The sequence below is a fragment of the Scyliorhinus torazame genome, chromosome 21, assembly GCF_047496885.1.
Source record: "Scyliorhinus torazame isolate Kashiwa2021f chromosome 21, sScyTor2.1, whole genome shotgun sequence".
NCBI classification, from domain to species: Eukaryota; Metazoa; Chordata; class Chondrichthyes; order Carcharhiniformes; family Scyliorhinidae; genus Scyliorhinus; species Scyliorhinus torazame.
In genome coordinates, this window is record NC_092727.1 from 42132861 (window position 1) to 42155109 (window position 22249).

Here is a 22249-nt window from a genome sequence, read left to right on the forward strand (position 1 = left end):
CGGTGGAGGAGTTAAAAGGCAAGTGGGAGGAGGAGCTCGGGGAGGAGATAGAGGAGGGTCTGTGGGCTGGTGGCCTGAGTAGGGTTAATTCTTCCTCCTCTTGCGTCAGGCTCAGCCTAATACAGTTTAAAATTACTCACAGAGCGCATATGACAGGGGCGAGGTTGAGTAGGTTCTTCGGGGTGGAGGACAGATGTGGGAGGTGCTCGGGGAGCCCAGCAAATCACGTCCATATGTTCTGGTCGTGCCCAGCCCTGGATGGGTTTTGGAGGGGTTTTGCGAGGACTATGTCCAAGGTGGTGAACGCCCGGGTCAAGCCGAGCTGGGGATTAGCATTATTTGGGGTATCGGACGAGCCGGGAGTCCAGGAGGCGAAAGAGGCCGGTATTCTGGCCTTTGCGTCCCTGGTAGCCCGGCGGAGGATTTTGTTACTGTGGAAAGATGCAAAGTCCCCTAGTGTGGAAGCTTGGATCAATGACATGGCAGGATTCATCAAGCTGGAGAGGATAAAGTTTGCCTTGCGAGGGTCTGTGCAAGGGTTCTTAAGGCGGTGGCAACCGTTCCTGGACATCTCGCGGAGCGTTAGGAGGTGGTCAGCAGCAGCAGCAGCCCAGGGGCGGGGGGGGTTCTTTTGGGGTGGCGTTTGGGTTAAGGTGGGGGGGTTTCCCTATTTGTGTTTTTTACTGTTATATGGGGGGTCATTGTATATGGGGGAAATCCAATGTGTAATTTCTGCTTGTTGTGTTCTTGTTTCATTTTTCTTGTTGGGGGGGGGGGGGTTTGTTGAAATATTTGAATAAAAATATTTTCCCCCAAAAAAGAAGTGTTTTTAAGATAAAGATAGATAGTTTTTTGAAGAATAAAGGGATTAAGAGTTATGGTGTTCGGGCCGGAAAGTGGAGCTGTGTCCACAAAAGATCAGCCATGATCTTATTGAATGGCGGAGCAGGCTCGAGGGGCCAGATGGCCTACTCCTGCTCCTAGTTCTTATGTTCTTATGTTTATCAGACATGGATGGCCCAACATAATAAAGTATCACAGTTACTTTTGAATATGGATCATGATTCCTAATGATCCATGTGAGCCTCTTTTCACCCCTCTTCACCTGACCCCAGGAACTGGAGCTGATACATAGGGCCTATTAATGAAATGAAAATGAAAATGAAAATTGCGTATTGTCACAAGTAGGCTTCAATGAAGTTACTGTGAAAAGCCCCTAGTCGCCACATTCCGGCGCCTATTCAGGGAGGCTGGTGACGAATGTGATATAAAATAGTTACTTTAGAGTTACTAGTTAATGTAATGTAGAAATAAGCCACTTTGATTCTTGCAGTTAGGGACAAAGGAGTTTGAGACCGCATGGAAAAAGCAGGAAGAGGTGTGTCTATGAGAGTGATGCTGCATTGATAGGGGCCAGAGAAAGGGATTGGAAGTGAGCCAATCAGAATAGATCGAACAGGTCAGGAGGGACATAGGCTGACCTATGTCCGTCGAGTATGTGAAACTTGATACCATTTGAATTGATTTTGCAGAGATCCCTTTGTCTTTTAGTTCAGTCGTTTTCTGGGATGTAAGAGGCTGGATGTCTTTTACGTTTCTGTAAGATGATTCAAGCTTGCAAGCTAAATAAATAACTTCTTTTTACGTGCGAATCCGTCTCAACTTTTATTGAGGCCAGACTGACAGAGAAAGAAATTTTGGGGATCTACATTGGTACGGGAATCGAACCGTGCTGCTGGCCGGCCTTAGCCTGCTTTAAAAGCCAGCGATTTAGCCCAGTGTGCTAAACCAGCCCGGACCGTTCTAAGATCTCAGATGAGACGGCAACAGTAGCTACGCTACTACACAGAAATTCCAATGTTTTATTTTACTTTTGTCAGACTGTGAGGAAAGGGTACCTCGCTCCAAGAGAGATTGCATGAAGAAAAAGGGACATGTTATATTAAAGCAAACTATTACTAACACAGTATTGAAATATCTTTAACATCACCCAAAGATAGCTTCCAATTACCCTTTAAACAATACTAATCAATGCAGTGTCATATTAACCCTTAACTGCTATCTTTATTCCCAAACAAACAACAAAACCGTCACAGTTCTCAATCCACTGTTAAATACATTTAGCACTCAGGAATACCTGCTTTACAGAGATGTCTGGATACTCTTACTTTGCGAAAGAGAGATTTTTAAAGAAAAGTCCCGAATCCTGTCAGAACCATGCAGAAACTCTGGCTGCATTTCTTCAGAAGCTGCTTCAGCTTGTTTCAGATCACCTTCCACCCACACAATTCTAAACTGCTTGGAAAGAAACTGCTAATCTATCTACAGGCATATCTTTTAACTGAACTGGAGTGGGAGCAGATGCTTGGCTTCTGCTCACATCTACATCTAACACTCAACAAAACTGCCTATCTGCAAAACGCCTGATTACTTAGCTTCTCCCCATTAATTACATCATCTTACCGAGCTGAAATCTAATGAACTCCACAGGGAATCCCCCTTAATCCGAACACAACTCCATGAGCCCAAACATTTACGATGCCTTAATTACACCCCTGACTCTCCGAACCTTTCAGACCAGTATTCTTTAAAATCAACAGTCATACACACATTAACCCAGGCATTTGAATTTTACTGCACCAAATACATATAACACAACATATCTGAAATTCTTACATTTATCACAGGCCCAAGTGATACCACATTGAAACTTAAACATTCTGACTGCAGCTTGGTTGGCCATGATTCCATTGCTGGGAGAAAAGATGAAAGTTTTTCAGAAAAGACAACTAAAGTTCAATTGTTCCGAGACTCGTGAAGGGTGATTAATTTATTGCTAAAACATTCACCCACACGTATACCAACACGTGTCCGTATGTGTACCTTTTGCGTTTTATTGCAGCCCATTTTAAGCATTGTTTTCATGTCATCTGTTGATTAATTATTTCAAAATCTTGGTATCCTTCAAATACTGCTATGCCATAAATAATAAAATGGATGCAGAGCTTTGAGAAATCATCAGTGTTTCTGAAGTTAGAGCAGCAGCTGTCATTTTAAAAATTTACATCTTGTATTTTGTCGTGAATTTATGCACCTCCGGTGGCTTAAAATATTGAAGAGATGTTGGCTCTTTGGAAATATCCATTTTTAGTATGGGAATGAGAAAGAGTGTAACATCAGTGGAACCTTTGTTTAAATTATTTTAATGCAGAATTATCCTATTTTCAATATAGGTTCAGTTTGTAAGTAAATAGAAAATTTCCATGTTTCCTTCTTGGCCCCTTCTATTTTTGTATATTGATCCTTTTGCCTTGGTAAAATCATTACATATCATAGAATCCTAACAGTGTAGAAGGAGGACATTCGGCCCATCGGGAATGTATCGACCCTCCAAAAGAGCACCCAACCTAGGCCCAATCCCCCACCTGATCCCTGGACACTAAGGGCAATTTAGCATGGCCAATCCACCTAACCTGCACACATTTGGACTGTGGGAGGAAATCGGAGCACTCAGAGGAATTAAAAGTCAGATGATGTCTATGAAACCATTGTCGATTGTTAATAATAATTATATTATTATTATGTCCTTTAGGGAAGGAAATCTGCCATCCTTACCCGGTCTGACCTACATGTGACTTCAGACCCACAGCAGTGTAGTTAACTCTTAACTGCCCCCTCAAGGTCAATTAGGGATGGGCAATAAATGCTGGTCCAGCCTGCGACACCCACATCCCATGAACAAATAAAGAAAAGCCCACGCAGACACAGGGAGAACATGCAAACTCCACACAGACAGTCGCCCAAGGTTGGAATCGAACCCAAGTACCTGGCTCTGTGAGGCACCAGTGCCAACCACTGTGCCACCGCACCGCCCCATGGCATCTTTTCCCATGTGCAAAATTCCCTGGTGTAAAGGGCAACCAAGCTCCTCAGAATGCCGTTGGGTGACCAATTATCATTGGAGCAGTGCCTGTGAACAGCAACACATTGCCTCAACATTGCCATCTTCTCTCCCCTCATCTGGGGGGGGGGGGGGGGGCGTTAAGCCAACTGACATTCTCGTTTTGCCACCGTGAGCTCAACCAAGTGTTTGAGCTCCATTTCCATTGGTGAAGCATACAACAAGTAAGCAGGAAGGTTTAGAGGATTCTCAGGCTGCTGATTAATTCTGGATAGTAAATGAACAAAATGAAGCAGCTATGTTTTTTTGTCTTGGATATAGATTTATAACACCGAAGATGGCTAAAATAATCAAAAATAATCTGATGATAGCATCCGCTCAAGAAAACACGATCGTCCAATAAAACTACAGGAGGCATTTGAATATTGTAATTTTTGGAATATTCCTGTCATGATGATTCAATTCAATCACATGATCAGAGAATTGTTAAGGTGCAGAAAGAGGCCATTTGGCCATTGTGTCTGCAGCCATTCTCCAAATGAGCATTATCACTTGTGCCATACTTCGGCCTTCCTGAGCACAGCTGTAACATATGCTTCAGTAATATTTCCTGTTAATACCAACCTCAAATGTGACCCTACAGGTGGGGTTGCCAACTAAATGTATTCCTGAAGATTTCATCACAAGACTTCTATTCAGAACGATAATCCGTTGTATTATTCTTTTTATGATCTCACAGCACCCCGAAGAATTTTACAGAAAATTAAGTACTTTGCAGTTGTCAGGCAATCAGTTTTATCACAGAGTCATAGAATCCCTACAGTGCAGAAGGAGGCCATTCAGCCCATTGAGTCTGCACAGACCCTCTGAAAGAGTACTCGACCCAAGTTCACTCTGCCACCCAATCCCAATGACCCCTTAGCATAATATACACATCTATTTTGGACACTAAGGGACAATTTTACCATGGCCAATCCACCTAACCTGCACATTTTTAGACTGCGGGAGCAAACTGGAGCACCCGGAGGAAACCCATGCAGACAGGGGGAGAATGTGCAAACTCCACACAAGCTTTCACCCAAGACCGGAATCGAACCTGGGTCCCTGGCGCTGTGAGGCAGCAGTGCTAACCACCAGTGAGTGATAAATTACCAGAACACCAGGGAATACTCACCAGATCTTCTTTGAAATCTTGCCATAGTACCTTTGACATGAGAGGTTAGGTGGGGCCTTGTTTCAACATCTTTTCAGAAGACCTGCAACTCCAACTTTTCTTCTTCACTTTTCTTGGGCAGCCCCACAGGGCCAAAGATGACTTGCTTCCACTCCAGGGAGGTGGTGGGGTTCTGCCCTGGCTGAATAGTCCAATCCTGGATTCGCAGACTCTGCCACAGGTTTTGTGGGTGGTATTTGATAAGGTGGGTGGGTGGGACACCCTGGATTCTACACTCTTTTTCCATGCCACACTTGGGCTCCACATGCTCCACCCTATGGCACTCAGGGTGTTTGGCACCTTTGTGGGTGCTTCTTTTCCAGTTTGTGCATTCTAAGGCCAGCGATTCCCACATGTCGATGGGAATATTGCATTTATTTCAGGAGGAGAGTTTCACAGTGTTCTTATAGCGTTTCCTCTGCCCTGCTAGTGATCGCTTGCCATTGTAGAGCTCAAAGTAGAGCATTTGTTTCTGGAGTCTTGTGCTGGGCATGCGGACAATGTGGCCCACCCATTGCAGCTAGTCGAGCGGGACCACTGCCTCAATACAGGGGATATTGGCCTGGGAGAGGATGCTCACGTTGGGACGCCTGTCCTGCAGGGCTTTGTGCAATCAATGTGGGTGATAACTCTCCAAGGATTTGATGCGTCTGCTGTACATTGGCCATGTTTCTGATGCATGGAAGAGGGCAGAGGCCACGGTTGCTCTTTAGATCATGAGCGTGGTGCTGGATTTGAGTTCTCGGTCTTTGGCGTCCGAAGATTGCACTGGTGCATTGCGCTGCTTGATTTCACCGTTGATTTCTGCTCATGTTGAGAGTAGGGAAATGATCCACATTGTCCAGAGGCTCATCGTGAATCTTGATGGCTGGGGGTCAGTTTCATGAGGCAGGAGCGGGCTGGTGGAGAGCCTTTGTTTTCCGGATGTTTAGTCTGAGGCCCATTCTCTCATTTGCGTCAGTGAATGCATTAACGATGGTTGGTAGCTCAGCCTCTGAGTGTGCGCGCACACAGGCATCACCTGTGTACTGCAGCTCGATGACAGAGGTTGGTCTGGTCTTGATTCTGGCCTGGAGGTGCCAGAGGTTGAACAGTTTTCTGCTTGCCTGGTAGGTTAGCTACACTCCAGTGGGGAGCTTCATGGTGATGGGGTGGAGTGCGTAATAATATGCATAAGCTATCATGTATATAATGATGTAAACAACCTCCGACCAGTAGGTGGCAATGTAAATCTACCATGTGACTCTGTAACCCAAGGAGTTGGACGTTAGTCGTGTTAGTGGATAGTATTACTTGTAGTAGGATAATTCATCAGTGTTAGTAGTTTGTAATCTATTTATTATAGTTATCTATACCATGCATTTATTTTATAATAAAATACTTTAACTAGTCAAGAACTAGAAGTTTTTCTGTGCATGATTCACACCGGTCAGGCACAAGAACGTAACAGAGTGTTGTTGCAAGGAAGGTGGAGATGGTGTGATGACACAGCCTGTTTGAACCCAGTTTGCACACATATTGGATGTGTGGCGGTTCCGTTGGTGAGGATCGTGGCTTGCATGTCATCGTGGAGCAGCCAAAGAATGCTGACGAATTTCTGCGGGCAGCCGAATTTGAGGACGGTGTTCCACACTGCCTCATGGTTGACAGTGTTAAAGGCCTTTTGTGAAATTGAAGCAGGCTATTGTCAGAGGTTGATGCTGCTCCCTGCATTTTTCCTGGATTTGTCACAAGCTGAAGATCATGTCCATTGTGCCTCTTAACGGGCAAAGCTGCACTGCGGCTTCAGTGAGAGCTCTTCAGCCACTGGGAGGAGGTGGTTGGAGGATTCTCATGATGACCTTTCCCGTGGTGGTAAATAGGGAAATCCCTCTGTAATTTCCGCAGTTGGACCTGTCTCCTTTCTTGAAGATGGTCACAATTAAGGAGTCTTTGCGATTACCCTTCCTTCCGGACAAGAGTTATGAGGTTGTGGATTCTTGTCAAAAGTGCTTCCCCGCTGCATTTTAATACTTCTGTGGGGATTCTACTCTGCCAGAGGCCTATAGTTCTTTAGCTGTGGATGGCTTTTTTGACTTCACAGCGAGCTGGGGTTGCCCTTAGATGGTCGAGTGTAGCATTTTGCACGATGGTGTCGAGGGCGCTTGGGTCGAAGGCTGTGTCTTGGTTGAGGAGGTCCTTGAAGTTCTCTCCAGTGGGCATTGACTGCCTCACTGTCTTAGATGAGCGCCTCTCTGTTTTTGGCTCTCAGCAGGGTGGGTCCCTGGGTACTCGGACTGTAGATGGTTTTAATTGAGTTGAAGAAGCCGCACACATCGTGGTTGCCGACGGGTTTCTGAGTGACCTGCACTCTTTCCACCCACCACCTGTTCTTTAGGTCACAGGTTCTTTGTTGCACCTCGGCTTTCAATTGCCTATAGGCTCGTTTCCTCTCACTCAAGTTTTGGTGGATCTGCCAGTTCAGGAACACCTTGCTTTTGCAGTCAAGGAGATCCTGGATTTCAGTCTTGGTGTTTCCAGATCAAGAGCCCGAAAGTCTCCCCGCAAGTACTGACTGTGGTGGCTTTGAAGACGGACCAGGCACGTTGAGCGTTCTGTGGCTCTGGCTCGGTGGCTGTTGCCAAGTTAGCTGTGAGGCGCCGGCTGAGTATCTCTTTCTTCTCAGGATCTTTGAGTCCAGTGACATTGAATCTCCTGCGGCAGAGATTTTTCTGCCTCTGCCAGTGTGGGGCTAGGGTGTTGGAGATAATAGAGCTGATTAGTTGCTGGTCAGTCCTGACTCCGGTCACGGCGCTGGTGATGCGAACATCTTTGCGGTCCCTTGCTCGGACTTTGATATAGCTTATTAGGTGCCAGTGCATGGAGTGGGACTGTTGCTTTGAGGTCTTCTGTGTCATGATATTCAAACACACACATCATGATAGACACACCAACAGACAAATCAGAACACACAACACCACAACCAATGACAGAAAGATATAAAAGCACAGACACAACCCCTGGTGGTCAGTAAGAGCTGCAGAGGGGAACCAGGACACAGCTATTGCCAAGGACACTCAGGAAGACAGCACGTGCAGAGTATCCAGAACGAACTGTATTATAAGAGTTATAATAAAATAGAGTTGTACCACATACAACTGTGTTGGCTCATCTGTGCACCAGAGCACCCAACACCACATGGTACAGGAGTGGATCGATACCTGCCGGCATACCTCAGTGTACACAGACAACCAGCAGTGCCCAGGCATGATGCACGAGCTCCCGGTTCCGCAGGCGCTCCAGTGCGACGGCGACCTCCACGAAAACTGGCGGCGATTCCGGCAAATGTTCGAGTTGTTCCTGGCGGCAGCTGAACTCCAAGACCTGGATGATAAGGAAAAAATTGAATTTCTCCTCATCGTCGCCGGTGCAAGGGCAAGAGCAATGTTCAGAAGGTTCAGGTTCTTCAGGAGGCAGCAAAGGCACGATTACCAGGCAGTCATGGGCAAATTCGCCAAGTACTGTGAAGAATACGCAATCCAATGGGGACTTAAAGGTAAGAAAAGCTGCAGTACTCACCTCGTGGCTGGGATCCCGGAGCCCGAAATCACGGGCCTGAGAAAAGGCTGGGTCGAGGTCGGCGGCCATCTTGCTAAAGGTATAACGCTAGCACAGTTGCGCGAGAAGTGCGCAGAACCGGAAGTTTCGTTTGCGCATGCGCAATATGGTGCGCATGCGCAGTTAAGAAAACGGCCATCGGTAAAGGAACAGCGATCTGAGCATGCGCAGTCGCTTCCTACGTGCTACATACCGAGCGTCAGGATGTCAGAGGCCCAAGACTGGATCAATTTAAAAAGGAAATGTCCCAAATCCAATTTAAAAGGGAAACGTCCCAAATCAAAAAAACAAAAATCTGTTAAAGCTGTAAAACAACCTTCCTTCACCTGGAATGACAGCACAGTGCCGCAAATTGACCCAGGAGATGAATTTAACCTCCGAAGAACCCTCCGACAAGCAGTTACCTACGCACAAGCCGATGATTCCGACCTTGAATACTTCGATGACGATTTTTACAGTGTTTCCGGACCTCGCGAGCCCAATGATAGCTCCGTGGTCCTATATGACTATGACTCGGACGAACCTTTCGTGTTGCACATTGGCGGCCCCCATATTGAATCCGACGCAGATGCGGATTCATTTTTCGGATTTGAGGATCTTCAACCCAGCAGATATGACGTTCCAACTTATCAGTACCGGATGATGCTGCAGCCTGACATTACCAGACAGGGAGCGGTGCAAGCACACGGAGAGTGCCCTGCTGCCACACAGAGCGTGGTCCACGTCCCGCTCAACGTTCCCGACTCTATGAAAGAAGACATGCAAGACTCCAGAGTGCAGTCCTCGCATGAACCAGAAGTGACTCCAGTGTCACAAGCTTCCACAGCAAGCTCGTGGACAGCCTCCACGATAGAAGCAACGCAAGACTCCAGAGCGCAGTCCTTGCACGAACAAGAAGTGACTCCAGTGTCACAAGCCTCCACAGAGAGCTCGTGGACGGACTCCACGATGGAAGGGACGCAAGACTCCAGAGCGCAGTCCTTGCAGGAACAAGACCATGAGGGTCTAGCAACCTCTCCTGACCAACCAGCGGCAGACGATGCAAGTCTGCCATGCTCCCGTGAACAGCAAGAAGGCTATAACAGCCTACCATGCTCCACTACACAGCAGCATGACCATGACGGTCTCTCACGCTACAATAAAGGGCACAGCGCTGAAGACTGTTCAAGCCCAACTGAAGACAAGCCAAAGGAATCGCCTCGTCCAAGCCCGAAGAAAAAAGGTTTATGCGCTGACCTTCAGGATCATTGTAGCCGAACAGAGATTAATAATGCAGCACGGCCACAGAAGGATGCTGAGGATTTGCTCACAAAATTAATTGTATGTTTAACTTGCAAGGAGCAGACTGAGAATTGCCAGTGTTTTAGTACGGATCGAAAAAATGGACAAGACATTGATCCTCAGGTAATGGAAATAACACAACCTGAATCATATCTACAGCAGGGACAAATGTCTCCCTTCAACACAATACCGCAAAATCCCAACTTCGGAGACCAGCAGTTAGTCAGTAATGACTCTTCAAACCTGGAGGGGAACATTAATTGCATTGAACCTATACACACTCCACTGATTATTGAGCAGAACATTGGAGCAAGAATCCTGAGGACACCGACATCGAGTAGCCAGATAACGAATTTAACACCCACAGCAGTTTCAAGTGAACCAAGTGTGCTTTCCACTAATGATGAAGATGCAGATAAGGTCGACCCGATTATCCATTGTACCACACTAACCCCAGTGCTTAAGCAGTTATGTATGGGGAGTATAATGTGGGCAATTGAGAACAGTAAAAAAGAGACTGTGACCATGCCAGTCCCAGCAAAATCAGACCCAGAGACCATGAAGGCATGTACATCAAACAAAGTTACATATGAGGTACCTGAGAAGAAAAGTGAAACGGAATGTTCTTTGGAAAATGGTACAATGTCGATAGAAACAGTGGATACTATATTCGAGACCATACATATGGGAGAATTTGGGGGTAATAAACAAGGTTCTGCAATGTCTGGGGGAAGATTTAAAGTTCCAAAGAAGAAAAGCCCAAATGAAGGACAATGGCAAGACAATGACAGTCCACCGACATGGTGTGCACCACCAGATGAAAACTCTGACAATTTACCCAACCCTAGTGAACAGCAAGCTGCTAATGACGATCTATCCACGGGATGTGAGACGAGTGACGACAGCATCCCACTTCCCATGCAAAAGGTGCAAGGTGACAGACCTCGCCTAGTGCGTACCGAGGCACTCAACGATCACGGTGGGACCACTGACGACTGCGGTGGCGGCGCACCGCTTCCACCCTCGATGGCTCGAGCCTCTCCACTGGTTGGTGCATTCCTGCATGTTCCGACTCCAGAAGTGCAGCTTCAGGGAATCTCGGCTGCCTCCAGTGAACCTGTTGGGACTCCGGACGGGGGGCATCGACGGAAGGCAGACCGGACTCCAGATGGGGAGCAGCCAAGCGCCGACTCTGATCTGCGCACGCCAGACCTTTCTCCGGACGGGCGGTGTCGCGGCCTCGGTGATGGCACGCTCAGGGTGACGGCAGATGCTACGGCGACAGGGAATGGATCGCGTGGCAGTCCCACTGGGTCGGCAGTGGCAACCAGCACCGGCGGTCCAAGATGGACACACCAACTCGCGCCATCGCCAGACGTTGATGCGAGCAACAATTCTCTATCCAAGGCGACATGCTTCGACGTTTCTCTGCGGAGTCGCCCTTCCGGCACAGCAGGTGGCCAGAACCAGCGTACACGGTCTTGGCCAACTTCCACATCTGGCACAGTCATCGCCTTGCATGATATTAGTGATGGTGCTACTTCGATGGCAACGACCCATCGGCTACAAGATGCCGTCCACCACAAACATAAAAAGAAAACAGACTCCACCTTGTTCCTGGCATGCAGGGCGGATGGATTGGTGCGTAGGCGCAATCAGCGGGCTCTGTGCCGCCTTCCACGCTCGCAACTGCACCGTACGCACACGCCGGATCCTCCACTGGTTCCCAAGGATGACTTCGTGGAGATGCCACGGATCATGCCCCTTCCATCGCCACCAGAACCAAACCACAGCCAGGGCACCACTAACAAAGATGTTGAATGTTATATTTGCAAGAATGAAAAAAACCAAGCACTGCATGAAGTACAACAAATGGTAAAGTAGAGACTTCGGCAACAGCATCACCTCCAACAGTCCAAGGTGAACCAGTGTGACCCCAAATCTCCACAGCTGAACCGGCTTGAGGACCAGCCCATTCTTGAGGCGGTCACCCATTAGACTGGACTTATAACGCTGTTAATACGTTCAAAAAGTCAAACACTTCTGTATTATAACCTGTTGTTGTTTATTGTTCCAGATATCGTCTGACCGGACCAATGTTCAAGTTTTTTTTTTTCTCTCGCATCCAAGTTTTGTTATGGTACAACCTTGTTAGTGTGACGCACCCGACATCGCCCCATGTAAATAGTTACGTCATAAACACACGCTGTACACAACACAAACGCACACTCTTAGATGCACTCATGACACAATTGTATTTATAACCACGTAGGCACTTGTCTTTGTAAAAAAGGGGGATGTCATGATATTCAAACACACACATCATGATAGACACACCAACAGACAAATCAGAACACACAACACCACAACCAATGACAGAAAGATATAAAAGCACAGACACAACCCCTGGTGGTCAGTAAGAGCTGCAGAGGGGAACCAGGACACAGCTATTGCCAAGGACACTCAGGGAGACAGCACGTGCAGAGTATCCAGAACGAACTGTATTATAAGAGTTATAATAAAATAGAGTTGTACCACATACAACTGTGTTGGCTCATCTGTGCACCAGAGCACCCAACACCACATTCTGCTTGTCCCTTTGGCGGAACAGGGCACCTCTGGCACCTCCAGTGCTGCAAAACACTCTCCATATTGCATAGAAATTTCAACATCGATTACGTAATAATGTCTCTGGAGTTGAACTTAAACCCATGACTTTCTAACTCAGAGCAAATGTTTTACTATTGACCTACAGCTGACGTGAGTATCTGGTTCAATGCTGATAGTTCCTACAGTGTGGAGGTGTGTTGGGGTGGGAGGTGGGGGTGAAGAATTGACTTCTGCAGAAATAAATCCATTCTTTCAACACCTCATGAGGAGAAACATTTTACACAGCGAGTGGTTAGGATCTGGAATGCTTGAGAGTGTGGTGCCAGCAGATTGAATCATGCCATTCAAAAGAAAATTGGTTCATTATTTGAAGAGGAAAAATTTGCAGGGTTATGGGGAATGTGTGGGGGAGCGGGATCAGCTTCCAAAAGCCGTCATGTATAGGACGGACAGGCTGAATACCTTTGTCCTGCGCTGTAAAGATTCAATGATTTTTTTTGCTTCATTCTTCTGAATTGTTGATTTGCAGATACAACAATCAATTTATGTGAGGCTTGGTATGCTACACTCCTGGTGTTGGAATTTTGTTTAATATCCTGTCAAGACTCACGCTCTTGATCCTCTTCTCACGTCTCCTTCACACGCATAACATATTTTACTGCATCACTCAAGATCCAGTGCCATAAGTTCTGACTGAAGGTTTTTATTATTTCACTGAATTATTAAAAGCCTTTATTGAATTGCTTCTGCTTGACTTGTTCTGTATTCACAGAGTGGTACTTGCAAAGTTTTAATGACTGCACGAGGAAAGAAATATATCAGCCAAAACCATATTGCAAATAAATGTCATCATGGAGGTAATTTGTTCAGTTTCCATGTGAATTGATTGATACTCTTCATATTAAGGAAAGATTAGCAATATCACACTACAGTTAAAAAAAAACTTTTGTGATCTGACTCAACGTTGTGGTACTTTACGGACCAGGGTTTAATTTTTCCTATATCTGCGAGGAAATTATGAATGCATTTGCAACTTTGCTGAAAATGGGCTGAGAGCATCTTTGCCTAACATCAGAACTGTCCGCATCGTTTGAAAAAAAAGGCAGGTTAATGTCTGCCTTTAGGCCTTTTTCAGTATGGATGTTGACAGACTTGCTGTGTTTTCCCAGCAGTTTGGGTTTCACATTTTGAGCATTTATGCACTATTTGAATGTATTGCAGCTAAACATTTTCTTCCAAAATAAAACCTCCCTTCAAATTGTTTTGCATGTATATGCACCACATAAGGTTATTCATGAGGTCTATCTTCTCAACCTTGCCCCTCGCCTGAGGTGTGGTGATCCCCAGGTTAAATCACCAGCAGTCAGTTCTCCCCCTTAAAGGGGAAAACAGCCTATGGTTATCTGGGGCTACGGTGACGTTCCTTACCTGCTATTGACAGCATGTGCAGTATAATTCAATTTTCTCCAACATGTGGTAATTTCCCTTCCTAAGAATGAGAAAGTAATGGGTTTAAAGCCAACTCCTGTCACCTCTGTTAATTTAAAGACTACAATACGGTCTTTTAATACTGACCTGACATTCAGCAGGCTTTCATATCTGCATGCAATGGCCACTGCCTCACTAGCTGCATTACTAACTCTAACTCAGCTGTTCTCGGTTCTGTCTCCACTCTAGACAGTGCCAGTGAGTGAACCCCTGATCCCTGGCATTGAATAGCAGATTAACATCCAGTGTAGGTACTTGCATCTCTTCAACATTAGTTGCAGCCCAGCTAGGAAGGATACTGTCACCAACAGGAGAGAGGCAAGCTGAAGTTCTTTATCGGCTCCCAATCTGTTCATAAGCAGTGGTGGTTTTGATTTTTAAAAAATGATTAACTCAGAAGGAGATGTTACGATCGCGAGTGAGAACCCAACTGTTTGCAATTTGTAAAACTGTGAGGAAACGTGGCAGCATCAAAGGAGTGATAAAACTGATCAATAGGTAACATTTATGTAAAAAGACATTTTATTTCAATTACAGAATTAACCACATTGGCAACAAAGTAATTGTTTTACAGTCAACAGTTACAGCAGTGTTTAAGTAAAAGAATAAACCTTAACTCACTTCCTAAACCTGCCACTATATTCCAATTAAGCAAATCAGCATATCTTAAATGCCACTCGTGAATAAAGTTAACAACCAGGGTTTTACTTTCTTTTCTCTGTGCAGATTCTTTGGAGAGAGACTGTCAGGACCAAACTGAAACAATGCTGCTCAGATTTGGACCTACTGACTCTACGGACAGACCTGGCTCCTCCCATTAACTCATCATCTGTACCCCGAGTATAAGGCATTATTTTGTCTCTTCTTCCAAGATGTTCCCTGCCTTGTTTAGCCACAACCAAACACAATACCCCTCATGAATTATCTACACCCAGGAGTGCTTCAAACCTAAACAATATTCCATTAGCTATCTATCTAGGGGGCATAGCCTCAAAATAAGGGGAGGTAGATTTAGGACGGAGTGTAGGAGGAACTTCTTCACCCAAAGGGTTGTGAATCTCTGGAATTCCTTGCCCAGTGAAGCAGTTGAGGCTACTTTTTTAAACGTTTTTAAGAAAAAGATAGATGCCTTTCTAAAGAATAAAGGGATTCGGGGATATGGTGTACGGGCCGGAGAGTGGAGCTGAGTCCACAAAGATCAGCCATGATTTCATTAAATGGCGGAGCAGGCTCGAGGGGCCAGATGGCCTACTCCTGTTCCTAGTTCTTATGTTCTTATCTGTAAATGGTTCTCAAGATCTATTAGCAGAACACTTCACATGCAAATCAATGATTAGCTCACTTTTATGAAACCTTACTCATACTGTCTGTTTGTATCTTAACCCACGTTTTAATAACATTACTGCAAAAAATATAATATATGACAATTTCTTACATCCATCAAAGTTAGTGAATTCACTTTCAAATTTATGTAGTGAATGGCTGTGAGTGTTCTCAAACTCACACATGTACTTACATATGCAGTAAGGGGGATAGGAAAGAGGAAGATATGCAACTATAGGCAACAACAGTAAAATAATCACAAAATTAATATTTGTTCCTGTGATTTCCAAAGTTTGAGGTGTCAAAGTCCTGAGAGTGTTTGCTTGGTGGTGGACTTCTGTCCAGATGAGTTTCTGGACTTCCGGGAGTTGCAAGACAGTGGCTGGCTGTTTTGCCAGCATGGGTTATTACTGGTTATCGTTAAATCAGGAGACTGGACTTTGAAACTTGAAATGCCATGTTAAAACCATCTAAAAGGTTGGAAGCAAGTGTAATGCAGTCCATTAGTGAGTTAACTGCAGCCTCACAAGCAGATTCTGTGTTCCTGTCCAAAATCTATTGTTTCCTTCAGCAGCAATATGATGGCTGTTAACACCTCTTCATGTATAATGAGATTCAGTAGCAAAGTTTTCTGGTTCCATCACTGCAGTGGTGGGCCAGAAAATGAGGCAGCTGTTCAAAAATCCATTCATTTTGGTGGGATCTGAAGATCCTGCTGACGCGACAAGATCTAAAATTCTGACCAATGTCTCTTTCCTTTTTATTTTCCAAACCTGTGGGGAGTTCGTTCATTTGTTAGTCATCCAGATTTGTGATTATCCTGTGGCCTTACAATGGGGAGTGATATTCCACAAGGAATGTTCTTGTAATCTTTGTTGGAAACCTCCAGAAGAGATGGTTAATCTTATTAGACATGTGACCTGTAGCAGCCATCTTGTGGTTCAGCAAAGTTCCACTTTAAATATAGCAAAAAACAAAGTTTTGATAGACACAGTTTTGATTTATTTATTGACATGTCAATACACATTTAGAGAGCATACAGAAGTCAACGGGAACACTTTCAACAATTCTTCCTTAATCAATGCCGCAAGAATAACATGTTAGGAGAGAACACAATGGATGGACTGATAGAATTGATGCAATTTCTCACCCATGGAACATAATAGAAATTGTGGATATGAAAACCACCGGATCACTTACCCTGTGGTTCCAATGTACTCAGTATAATTTGTACTAGAATCGACTTTCCAATGGTTAAGTTATCCATAAGGAAGCCACCACAAAACCCTGAAAGTGTCCTGACCATTGAAGGTAATGAAGCACAGGTTTCAAAGGGATAATATTCTGTCTCATTGTGGTGAAAACTGAAGGAAATGCAGAAGGTCCAGTTCATGAGGAGTGTTAATTTTTGCTCTTATTTTCTGAACCATAGAAATTGGCAGAAAGCAAATACCATTCACATAGAGACTGTCATAATATACACCAGTATATCATGGTGCAGACACACACTGATGGACACATAGTGGGACCAATCAACATACACAACAACGCAGCCAATCACCAGTGAGAGAGCACACGCACTATAAAGACAGGGGGCATCAGAGTTCCCGCTCATTCGAGTAGCAGCTAGCTAGGAGCACAGAGCTCACAGCCTGCAACACAGACATTCACCATGTGCTGAGTGCATCAACTGGTTAGGACAAGGCAAAGGTCTTTAGTTAAAGCTAGTATCGTATTTACCCACAGTTCAAGTATGTTTAAATAGTTAACCTTTTAATAAAATAGTGTTGCACTACTTCAAGTGTTGGTGAACTGTATGTGATCCAGAATACCCAACACATCATGGTACCAGGAATGGGGTTGCATACTAGCACTTCTTAGACCTACCTGCAAGTGATCTGCCTTCCACCAGCATTCCGTCATCCTGCAACATGGACAACATCAGCTCGCCGCCGCCGCTCCGCATCGCCGGCAACCTTGGGGCCAACTGGAAGATTTTCAAACAGCGCTTCCAGCTCTTCCTCGAAGCCACGGACAGGGAGGGCGCCTCGGCCACCAGAAAGATTGCTCTTCTCCTCTCCACGGCCGGGGACCTTGCCATCCACATTTTCAACTCTCTCACCTTTGCAGATGGTGAAGACAAGACGAAATTCAAGACGGTTCTCCTCAAATTTTACACTCACTGCAGCGTAGAGGTGAATGAAAGTTTTGAGCGCTACGTGTTCCAGCAGCGTTTGTAGGGTAAGGACGAATGTTTCCAATCCTTTCTAATGCACCTCCGCATCCTTGTGCAATCTTGCAGCTACGGGCCCACCTCCGACTCCATGATGTGCGACCAGATCGTTTTCGGTGTTCAGTCGGACCCCCTACGTCAGCAGCTCCTCAAAGTAAAGCAACTCACCCTAGCGACCGCCATCGAGACCTGTGTCCTACATGAAAATGCCACCAGTCGGTACTCCCATATACAAGTGATTGAAATGCCGTGGCAAGGTCCCCACGAGGCGGAATGGGTCCAAGTGATTGAGCACCTCCAGGGCCTCAGCCTGGATGAGGGCGGTCATTTCACGCGCTTTTCGCGGACTCCCGCTCTTGTACGCACCAAACGACGGGACGGCGACATGGAGGAACATAATGCGCAGTCACGCACCATGCATGACCGCACCGTGCATGCGCAGTGGCGCAGCGAACGTGCTGACGTCACGACATGCGGCAACTGTGGCTCTGTCTATTTAAAGCGGCAATGCCCTGCAAAATCTCGACAATGCCTATGATGTGGAAGACTTGGCCACTATGCTGCCTGCTGTCGAGCAGCTCAGCCTTCCAATTCATATCGCTTCAGCCAGCCTCGCAGGAATGCTCGGGCAATTCAACCCACGGTCACCGAGTCCGATTCTGACCTCCCACACAGCAGTGACACCGAGGACCTGAAGGCGCCTTTTCGAGTCGGTGTCGTAACGAAAAACAGGCTGTCCCCGAAGCAAAGACACCAGCCGCTGTAGTTACACAGCATCAATCCAGACGATGAGTGGTGTGCCACCCTGATGGTCAACCGGTCCCAAATACGATTCCGCCTGGACACTGGTGCCTCCGCCAATCTCATGGCGTGGTCTGCTTTCCAAAGCCTTCGTGTCAACCCAACCATTCTTCCATCGGCCTGCCAGCTATTGGACTACAATGGCAACATCATTCCTGCTACCGGCCCATGCCAACTCGAAGTGGCACACAAGTCACGAAAAGCCATCCTTCCTTTCGAGATCGTGGGCTCCTCGAAGAACTCTCTGCTTGGCGCACAGGCGTGCAAGCTGCTAAACCAACACATCAGAGACCTTGCTAACGGCTCCAGTATCCACTCATCAGAGGGCACATAACCGATCAAGTCAAGACTAATTGGTTTTTCGAAGGTCAAGCTAATCATGAAGTAAACATGCAGAGTTGAGAACTATCTTTACAGCACTTCGACTGGTCATTCTGCTGAAAGGTAGGGTATGTATCTCAGATATATCAACGGATGTCGGTACACAGCCATTTACGAGAATCCTAATTAAGAGGCTTCATGTACATTTTACAATAGTTTCTAAATAATCAATTCACTGAGCAGCCAGATGCAAAGAATGTAGTATGTTACAATAAATTACCTGCTAACAGGCAGTATTCAATTCATTTCTAGGGGTGGGGCACAGTGGTTAACACTGCTGCCTCACAGTACCAGGGACCCAGGTTTAGGTTTGATTCCGGCCTTTGGTAACTGTACGTGTGGGGTTTGCATGTTCTCCCTGTGTCTGCATTGGTTTCCTCCGGGTGCTCTGGTTCCCCCACACTTTCGAAAGGGTAGGTGGATTGGCTATGCTAAATTTCCCCTCAGTTTCCGAAGATGTGCAGGTTACGTGGGGACACAGGGATGGGGGTGGGCCAAGGTGGGGTGCTCTTTTGGACGGTTGGTGCAGACTCCATGGGCCAAATGGCCTCCTCCTGCATTGTAGGGCTTCTGTGGATTTCTATGGAATTAATAGACTACGAGGCAGCTCAGTCTCCTACTTGATAAAACTTCTAAACTGTATGTAAATGATTTAAAAATTGACAAACTCAACCTGGCAACATATGGCCCATAGACTTTAATACAAAATGCAAGTAGCGTAGACATTTCATTATGATCCTGTAAATCAAGATGTTCATTTTGGCTCTCATTTTCTGATCTATTCAAATTTTGTAAATTATTGTAAATTATTTAGATCTTGATATTATCATCATTTTCTAATTTGATACATTGTTTGTAATTTAATGATTGTCTATAACTATGTTATGAATTATGATTACTGGTTTCATTTGTGTCGTCATCACAATTCAGAACCTGCCGCCAAGGTGATCTTTCAACCGTCCGTCCGTCCCTGCATCCATCTCAATCCCACATCCGTCCTCGTGATGGGTGAGAGAAGGGAAGGGGCAGGTAGCATTGGACCGGTGCATCTTCCTTCTTCCTGATTCATACATTAGAGATAAATCAAACACAGAATCATTTTGACAAAGGGTCATCTGGACTCAAAACGTGAACTCTTTTCTCTTCCTACAGATGCTGCCAGACCCGCTGAGATTTTCCAGCATTTTCTCTTTTGGTTTCAGATTCCAGCATCCACAGTAATTTGCTTTTATACACTGCAGTAGAGCATCTGCCTAATTCCCAGCTGCACTGTGAGGGATCTTCAGATTAATGTTTGTGCTACCTCTAGCTGTCCCTTGTTAATATTAACAGAGACATGGAGAGTTGTGGCAATTTGACATCTATCCATCTGCTGGTCCAATAGTTAGGGATAATGAGAATCGCTTTAATTCTGTTCAATTTCAGATGGAGCAGCAAAGAATATCAAGAATTAGTTAGAAGTGCAAGAAGAACATCTAGAAGCACAGCAAATGGATGTCCATCTCATCCTTTTCTTTATTCATTAACAAGAAGCGGGCATTGCGAACAAAGCCGACATTTATTGATCATCCCTAATTACCCTTGAGCCTCCTTCTTGAACTACTGCTGTCCAAGTGGTGTAGGTCCATCCACAGTACTGTCAGGGAGGGAATTTCATGATTTTAACTCGGTAAAGTTGAAGGAATAGATATTTTTCCTCAGGTTGATGTGTGACTTTGAGGAAAACTGGAAAACTGTGTTTTTCCCGTGCCTGATGTTCTCTTGTTCTCATTCTTCTAAGTGACAGAGATCGTGGCTTTTGAAGGTGCTGTCAAAGAGGACTTGCTGGGATGCTGCTGAGCATTTTTCAGATGCCAGACAATGCAGTGTATTGATGGTGGCGGGAGTGAATGTTTAAGCTGATGGATCAGGTGCTGATCAAAGTTAGTTTTGTTCAGGATGATGTTGCACGTTTTGAATGTTATTGGAGCTACATTCATCCAGGCAAGAGGCGATGATTCCATCATTCTCAAGACTTGTGCCAGAAACTGAATTGGACTAGCCATATACATACTGTTGCTACAAGAACAGGTCAGAGGCTGGGAATTCTGTGACGAATCACTCACTTCCTGATTCCCCAAAGGCTGTCGGTCTACAAGGTTCCATCAGGAGTGTGATGGAATACTCTTCATTTTCTTGGTTGAGTGCAGCGCCAACAACATTCAAGAAGCTTGATACCAACTAAGACAAAGCAGCCTGTTTGATTATCACTCCATCCACTAGCTTGAAAAGCCACTCCCTCACCAACAAAGGATAGTGGCAGTCATGTGTACCATCGACGAAATGCACTGCAGCAACTCACCTCTTTCAACAGCAGCGTCCAAACCCACCTAGAAGGACAAGGGTGGCAGATACAAGGGAATACCACTACCCTTGCAAGTTCCCCTGCAAGCCACACACCATCCTGATTTGGAAATATATTGTTGTTCTTTCACCGTTGCTGGGTTAAAATCCAGGCACTCCCCACTGTATGGTCGGTTTCCCTGTACTATATGGATAGCAGCTGTTCCGCAATGCATGAAAGAGCTTTTAGGTGATGCAACGATTTTAGGGAGTCACAATGTGATTTACTTATTCCAGAATTCACATCCTCTGACCTGCTTTTGCAGCCACAATAATTATTTGACTGGTCTAGTTACGTTTTTAATGAAGAGCCATCAAGTTGTTGATGGTTGGGAAAATGTCTTCAACACAATATTTAATTAAAATATTTCATAACTAACAAGCACAATCAAAACTACAACACCACTCTGAAAAGATTGTTCAAACATTATACAATTGGAGTGCCAACACAAGGGATCAGAGATATAGTAACACAGAACAATACACAACTGAGGCTGTATCATACCTCCCCACCTGACGCTGTATCCCCCTAATCCCACACCCAAACCCTACTCTTTACCAGCCCCCACAACAGCTGATGGTAATTAACTCTTTGAAGTATCAGGTAAATGGCTGCCACCTCAGTTAAAATCCCTCCACTGACCTCCTTCACAGTTTACTTGACCTTTTCCAGGTATTAAAGGTCCATGAAGTCGCCCAACCAGGCCGAGGCACTAGGCGGAGCGGATGTTCCCATCCCAGCAGAACTCTCCTTCAGGCTATCAGCCAGGCAAAGGCAAGCGTATGCTCCTTAACCTCTGTCCGTAGCCCCAATGAGTCCGATACCCCCAAGGTGGGCACCAACGGACAAGGCTCCAGATCGATATTAAGAACCATTGAGATGGTGCTAAAGAAGGAGACCCAAAAGCTCACCATCTTTGAACAAGACCAGAGCATGTGGGTATGTCGGCGAGTCCATGGGAACACTACTCACACCTGTCCTCCACTCCGTCAAAGAACTGCTCATCCTACATTTGGTTAGATGAGCTCTGCGAATCAC